Genomic DNA, 7831 nt, shown 5'->3' on the forward strand with positions numbered 1-7831 from the left:
ATATATATATATATATATATATATATATATATATATTTGAATATTTGATTTTAAAGCTTTCAATTCCAGATTCATTCCCTTCCCCCCCTGCCACCCTGAGACAAGCAGTTCAGTATAGGTTGTACATGTGCGGCTAATGCAAAACAATAACACAGTAGATGTATTGTAAAAGACTGACTATATTTCCCTCCCTCCTATCCCACCTCCCACTTGTTCTATTCTCTACTTTGATCCTGTCCCTTTTCAAAAGTGGGTGCTTCCGCAAATTCATTATTTTCCCTTTTGCTGAAAATCAGTATATTTGCTCTCCAATCATCTTGTACTAACTTTTCTATCTTCAAAGCTCTCTGACAGTGATTCAACAATTACATCTACCATCTCTTTCAATTCTTGAGGATGAAGTTCATCTGGGTCAGGTAACTTCAATTCATCAAGGGCAGATAGATACTCTCCTACTGTTCTTGGGTAGCAAGTCCACATTAGCCAGTTTTTTCCCTGTCTTCACCAATCCAAATATTACTCTTTTTTTTATGAAAAACAAAAGCAAAACAGCACTTGACTATATCTGCTTTCTTACTACCATCTTTTATCTTCATCTATCCAATTGGATCATCTGTCTTATTCATTCTACAAATCTCCTTTTCCCCTCAAATAGATTTTTTAAATATTGTTTTTACTTTTCCTTCCCAACATAACCAGTGCATTATGAGTTTTAGAACTCCTGATTCTATTAGCACAAGAATATGCCAAGTTTTTGTTTTCAACTTACACTTCGTTCCATCTGCTATACATATCTTTTGAAAATTTAAATTGATTGACCACTTACCTATATATTCACATTAGCCTCTTTCAACATGTCTCCCTTTTCTTCATCATCAGAACTACTTTTCCTTGATTCCCCTGAATATCATTGCTGAGAGCTTTACAATTAACTGATTCCCCTTAATGCTAATACAAATCATTGAGTTATCCTGTATATATCTTGTTTGTACATATTTGTTTTTATGTTTCCTCTCCCATCAGACTTTGAGTTCTCCAAGAGCAAATGTGCTTTTTTGTTTTGTGGGTGTGGGAGGGGAATTTTTGTGTGTGTGTGTGTGTGTGTGTTTGCCTTTCTTTGCATCCCCAGTGCTTAGCACAGTGTAGACACAATAAGTGTTTGTCGATTTTGCTTTACTTGACTTTATAGAATTTCAGGATATTGTAGCCTACCTACCTATCTCTGAATACTTTTAAATCTGCTTTCCTAAAATCTAAAATATGTGTCAAATTATGGTTGGCATTTCTTTCCTGTGATGAAATCCAAGATTGATTGATTGATTCTCCCAAAGGTTTCCATTATTTCCACCCCAGAAAGCAGTCATTCATTGGGGTGACAATCAGACCTACTATAGACATTCCTGTCTTGTCTTCAATTTTTAATGATATTTTCTAAATTCTCTCTCAGGTTTAAGATCTATGGTGCTACATTTAAGAAATAGCTAATATTAGATGCTCGCAGTATATTCTATAGCTCCGGAAAGGCATATTTTCACCCTGGGTTTTCTCAAAAAGGTAAATTTGCTCAAGAAACTACTGTCTACTAACATTACAGGAAGGGACTGAGATTCCAAAATTTAGGTGGGAATTCCAGAGAGTGAGAATGTTTTACAACAAAAGTGTCAAACATATGGGTGGCTAGGTGGCACAGTAAATAGAGCGCCGGCCCTGAAGTCAGGAGGACCTGAGTTCAAATTTGGCCTCACACACTTAACACAAAAACTATCCATGTGACCTTGGGCAAGTCACTTAACCCCAATTGCCCACCAAAAAAAAAAAAAGAAAAGTGTCAAACAGCCTGGCTGCGGCCCATCTTGCCACCCACAATATCCCAGAGGGTTACTTAATCTGCTTGAACCAGATTAAAATGTAATTGGGAAATATTCAACAATTAAACAAAAATGCAATAAAACATAGGTAATGTTGATATATAGTTTTCTGAGTCAATATGTGACCTGCAGTGATACTTATGTATAGTTTAATGGCCCCATTTCTATTTGAGCTTGACACCACTAACAAAGCGTCAGAAGAGTTCAGAGGACTGGAAGGGCCTTCTGAAGTTGTACAATCATAACCTGCATTTTAGGGGTGAGGGGAAGAGAAGTGAAGTCTTATATACACATTTATGTATCCCTTAAATTTCATGTTATATTTTTATTATTTTATTATATTATATTAAGTTCAACTGGACCCTCACTGCCCAGTTGTAAGGCAATACTTTCACACTTCCCTATTCAACTCACTATCCCCCTTGCCTCTGAAGCTCTTCCAGACCTACTCAACCTCCCATAGCTCCCTATTTCCACACCCTCTCAGCTGAAAACCTTGTCTCATATTTCACTTAGAAAATAAATTTGTCAGGGCAGCCAGGTAGCACAGTGAGTAAGAGCACCGGCTCCAGCGTCAGGATCACCTGGGGAATCGAATCCCAGGCTCAGACCCTTAGCACCCACCCAGAAACACCTGGCCATGTAACCTTGAGCAAGTTACTTAACCCCAATTGCTTAGGGGCAGCCAGGTGGTTCAGTGAGTAAAAGCACTGGCTCCAGTGTTGGGATGACCTGGGAACCAAATGTGGGCTCAGATACGTAGCACCACACCCAGAAATAACTGGCCATGTAACCTTGAGAAAGTTACTTAACCCTGATTGCTTTTAATAAATAAATAAACAAACAAACAAATAAATGAATGAATGAATGAATGAATGAATTTGCCATGAGTTCCATTTTCTAGCCTCCTCCTCATGTCACATCTTTCATAAGCAGCGATCTCCTTCTTCAACCCCTTTTCTTTGTCAAGCCAAATTCCTCCATTTGCACAAGTAATGCCATTCTATCCCATCTCCCCCAGAACACTGCCCTCTTTATCATGCTCACTCACTCACTTTTCTTCAAACTCTCCAGGCCTATTTACTGCTTCCCTACTGCCTACAAACATACTTATGCCTCCCCCATCGTTAAAAAGTCCCTCAGTCAAATCCTCCATCCTTGCTATCTCTTTACCCTTTGGCAACCAAACTCCCTGCAAAGACCATCAACAATTCTGGCCTCCACTTAATTTCATAACTCTTTGCAGTCAGGATTCCAATCTCACAATTGTAATTAAACTGCTCTCTGAAGACGATCTCATGATCATTAGAAGGACTGGGTGAGTCCATTGTATGAAATGATGCAAGATTATTTTAAAAATAAGTTCACTATACTTTCTCCTACCTGTACAAGTGTACTTTAAATACAACTAATCACAAGCAGATATACTTTTATACTGAACTTTTTTCATCTATCTCCAGTATGTCAAATACACTGCAAATATGATCAATTGGTGAAGCTTAGTCCTCAGCGTTATTTTAGATTCTTCCTTCTAAGGAATGTCAAACCTAATGATCTTTCCTCATTGCTCTTCCTTCTTTACCTCTCAGCAGTCTTTCACATTGTTGATCATTCTATTCTCTTTAATTTTCTCTTTTTCTAGGTTTTAGTACCATTTCCTGGTTCTCTTCCTATCTATCTGATCTTTCCTTCTTTTGTTCCTATGCTGATATCTATTCTCCTCACTGTGGGTATACCCCAGGGCTTTGTCCTGTGCCCTCTTCTCCTTTCCCTCTAAATTTCATTTGGTGAACTCAACAGCTTCCCTGGTTTTAATTATTATTTCTATGCAGATGACTCTCAGACCTACTTGTCCAGCCCTAATCTTTAGCTTTACATCTCCTAACTGTTTTCTTTTAGTGGAGAAGGAAATAGAAAACTACTCCAGAATCTTTGCCAAGAAAACCCCAAATGGGGATTTTCAACACAGTCAGACACAACTGAAATGACTGAACAACAACAAAACTTTCTTTTAGATAGCTTGAACTGCATGTCTCTTAGATATACTAAACTCATCATATCTAAAACCAAACTCATTATCTGTCTTCCAACCGTTCTCCTCTTCCAAATTTTTCTATTACTGTTGTGGGCATTAATTTCTTCACAGTCACCCAGGCTCACACTTTAGTCTGGGTGTCATCCTCAACTTCTCATTGTCTCTCACTTCCCACCTCCCATACCCAGTTTCCAAACCCTATTGTTTCTACTTAGCTATATCCCTTATATACACGTCCTTCTCTCTGACAATTCCAATATTCAGGTGCAGGGTCTAAATTACCTCCTGTCTGAACTATTACAAAGGCCTGCTAGTTGGTCTCCCTTCTGCAAGCCTCAACCCATTCCAGGCCATTCTTCACATCCCAGTCAATCAAAATGATCTTCATAAAGCAACAATTTGACCATATCACCACCATCTCTCTCTCTCTCTCTCTCTCTCTCTCTCTCTCTCTCTCTCTCTCTCTATTACATTCAGGACCAAAAATAAAATCCCCTGTTTCTTATTCAAAGTCCTTCACAACCTAGTCTTTTCCTATATTTCCAGTCTTCTTACATTTTGCACTCTCATGTATTTTGCAGTCCAATGACACAAGCACCCTTGCTGTTATACACACGTAATACTCCATTTCCTGAATTCCATACAGTTACACTGAATGGCTCCCATACCCGGAATGCTCTCTCTCCTCTCCTCTACCTCTTGGCTTTTCTGGCTCCCCTCAAATTCCAGCTAAATACTCCCCTTCAACAGGAAGTCTTTTCCTCTCTCCCTTAAGGCTAGCACTTTTCTTTGTTGATTATCTACAATTTAGCAAATATGTATATATGCACTGACCAACAGAATATTAGCTGCTTGATAGGAGGAATTATTGCATTTTTGTCTTTGATTTTTCAGTGCCTAAAAGAGACCCTGAGATGTAGCAGGTGCTTAATAAATTCCTATTGACTGGTTAACTTGCCCCAAAATTTAAAAGGAAAAGTATATTCCTAGCAGATGTATAATATACTTTTGAAGGGCAGCTAGATGGCTCAGTGGATAGAATGTGAGGCATGGAGTCAGAAAGACTCCTATTCATGAGTTGAAATCTATCCTCAGACACTTATTAGGAGTGTGATCCTGGGCAAGTCACATAACCCTGTTTGCCAGTTTCCTCATTCACAAAATGAGCTAGGGAAGGAAATGGCAACCAAATCCAGTATCTTTGCCAAAAAATCCTAAGTGGGGTCATGAAAAGTCGGATGTGACTGAAAAATGATTCAACAACAACAAGCATTTGAAACATATGAAAAGAAAGACAAGTCCTTGTGCGTTAAGTATATTATTAATGAAACACAGTAACACAAATTGGCTTCCTAACAAAAAAATGAATTCTTCCTTTTCTTACCATTTTGTTCACCATTGAAAAATGGATCTCTTGATGTTTTCAGTTGCTTCAAGGCTTAATTCAAGTACTGGCCCTTACAAGAGGCCTTTCCCAATTACTAGAGTTTTATTACCTTTCCCCCTCAAAAAATTATTTTTGTTTATTTTGTATTTATTTAGTTGTTCCACAGAGTAGAATTTAAGTTATCTAAGGATAGGGACAGATTTATTTTTGTCAATACATCCCTAGCACCTATGAGGGTACTTGGAAAGTAGTAGGTGCTTAATAATAATTAATAGTCTTCCAATAGTTCATTATGCTAAGCATTAGGAGTACAGAAAAGGAATCCCTGCAGTCTAATGAGGGAGACAACATGAAAACAACTACACAAGGGATAGGCTAAATCAGAGATAATTGGTAGAGAAAAGGGACTATTAGGAATAGCATTCTATTTGCTCCTCACCACTATGTATAGGTACTGTTATTCTCCCTATTTACAGATGAGGCAACTGAGGTTAATTAATTTGCCCAAGAGCACATAGCTAATATGCAACAGAGGAAGGGTTTGAACTCAGGTATTTCCGACTCTAAGTCTAAGATTTAATCCATTGTGTCACCTAGCTGCCCTATGATAAATGCTTGTTGAACTGAACTGAAGTCAACTCAAAATCTTGAAGATTTGTGTCCTGCCAAAGGAGAAAGAGCTCCCTCATGCTCACGTTCAGTGGTACTAATGTACCACAACAACATTATGTATATTGAACATATACCATCTAAAGCCATAGCACTGCATTGTAAGATACACACATTTTCGATTCAGACTTGGAGAAGCAAGGATGTCCAGAGTAGTAAGGAATATATGAAGCTTCAATCTAAATTTAAATGCATTAGTACAAACAATTCTACCCAGAGCCAGGTGCCACATGGGGAACCGTCCAAAATTCTAGCAACTGCAGGCCCATTATAGCTGGAAGGACTCATTTAAGGAGGCTGAAAGATAGAGCTTGCCAGACTCAAGGGACTGAGCTTATGTCCCAAACTTAGATCTCTTCCTGGCAATGCTGATGATATTTTAAGAGACATGACAGCCCCATCTGCCATCCATATGAGTAAACCATTCTTTCCAAGATGTCACTGAATTTATGCCTTTATTCCATCTAACAGGAAAAGGAAATATCATTTTTTTAAAATCCAGTCTTCCTCAGATACATTCTAACACTCTTTCCAAGAAGACAACCAAGGCTGTCTATTCAAAGCATATATGATTGTACAGAGACCATAACACCTAGGGAAGAGCAGTATTTCCTTTCCTCCCCCATCAATGCTTCACATAATTTATAAGGTTGAGACTATCTTGATCCTCCATCCATGTTTCAATCACACACACATGCATGCACACATGTGTGTATGTTTTACACATGTATGTATGTATGTATATGTATATGCTTAGCTTCTAAGATTAGAAATGTCACGTCCCCCATGGAAGAAAGAAATGAAAATTTCCTGTAAATGAATACATTCATAGCATCACTTTCTGTGGTCATAAGTAATTATAAACAAAGTAATTGTCCATCAGTGGCAGAATGCCCAAGCAAATCACAGATGAATTTAAGGCAATATTGTTATTCTGTATAAAACAGCCTATAGGAAGAATTCAGAGAAGCATGGGAAGGATTGTATGAATGGTTTTGTAGGCTGATGTAAACAGAATCAGGAAAATGAAATATACATTGGCTACAACATGGTTAACAGAAAGAACACTAAAACAAAAATATACACTTTGTATCATAATAGCCCAATTTGGCCATGGAGAAAGGTGAAGGAAATATCCATCCCTAACTTCATTGCAAAAGGGGAAATCTATGGTTGTGGAAATATCATACAGTCAGGCCCTGTCGATAAGTTGATTGTTCTTTCTGAATTGCTTCCCCACTCCCCTTTCTTTTTTTTAATCTTTGTTATAAGGAATGACTCACTTGGTAGGAAAAGGAGAAGGGATATATTTGGGGGAAAATGCCCACACATACCATTTAACTTTCGTCCATATCCTCTCACAAAGCTGCCAAGAGAGTCAACTCAGTGTGCTGGGGATGTTCCTCTAAATCTCTTGATTCTGTATTGAAAACAGTGGAGTACTCAGATTGTCCATCTGGTTGGTGATACTCAAGAACACTTTAGTCCAAAGTGTACTTCAGACACCTAATAGCTCTGTGACCTTTGGCAAGTCCCTTCATTTCCCTGCATCTCTGAACCTCATCTATAAGATGAACGAATTTTATGAGATTGCATCTAAAGATTCATTCTAGCTGCTCTAATTTATGACCCATGAACATTTTTTTCAAGCTATTCATTTCCTTGTTGACATCTGATAGGCCATGTCTCTTGTGCTATTCATCATTTATAGTGTTATTCTATTTATGACTAACAATAGCAACTTTTATTTCTAAAGTGGTATAAAAGGACTGATGAAGAACAGATACGATTGAGAAAAGAGATGGGTCAGTCCCATGTCAAGAATAAGAGACAACACATGGAGAGTCTAAACCTTTCACTGGTCAGCACAGA

The 7831-nt window shown here is 38.1% G+C and overlaps 1 long non-coding RNA gene across 1 annotated transcript in view; it reads right to left on the minus strand.

Annotated features, from left to right (window-relative positions):
• Positions 1-7530, minus strand: part of LOC138163795 (uncharacterized) — a 20378-nt gene extending 12848 nt beyond the window's left edge. The window contains exon 1 of the long non-coding RNA XR_011168925.1: positions 7294-7530. This is a non-coding gene — a long non-coding RNA (uncharacterized lncRNA). The remainder of the gene's footprint in view (positions 1-7293) is intronic.
• Positions 7531-7831: the final 301 nt, after the last annotated feature.

Source organism: Petaurus breviceps, unplaced genomic scaffold (assembly GCF_028583685.1).
Source record: "Petaurus breviceps papuanus isolate PSGF00001 unplaced genomic scaffold, PetGlider_PUasm1.0 188, whole genome shotgun sequence".
Lineage (NCBI taxonomy): Eukaryota > Metazoa > Chordata > Mammalia > Diprotodontia > Petauridae > Petaurus > Petaurus breviceps.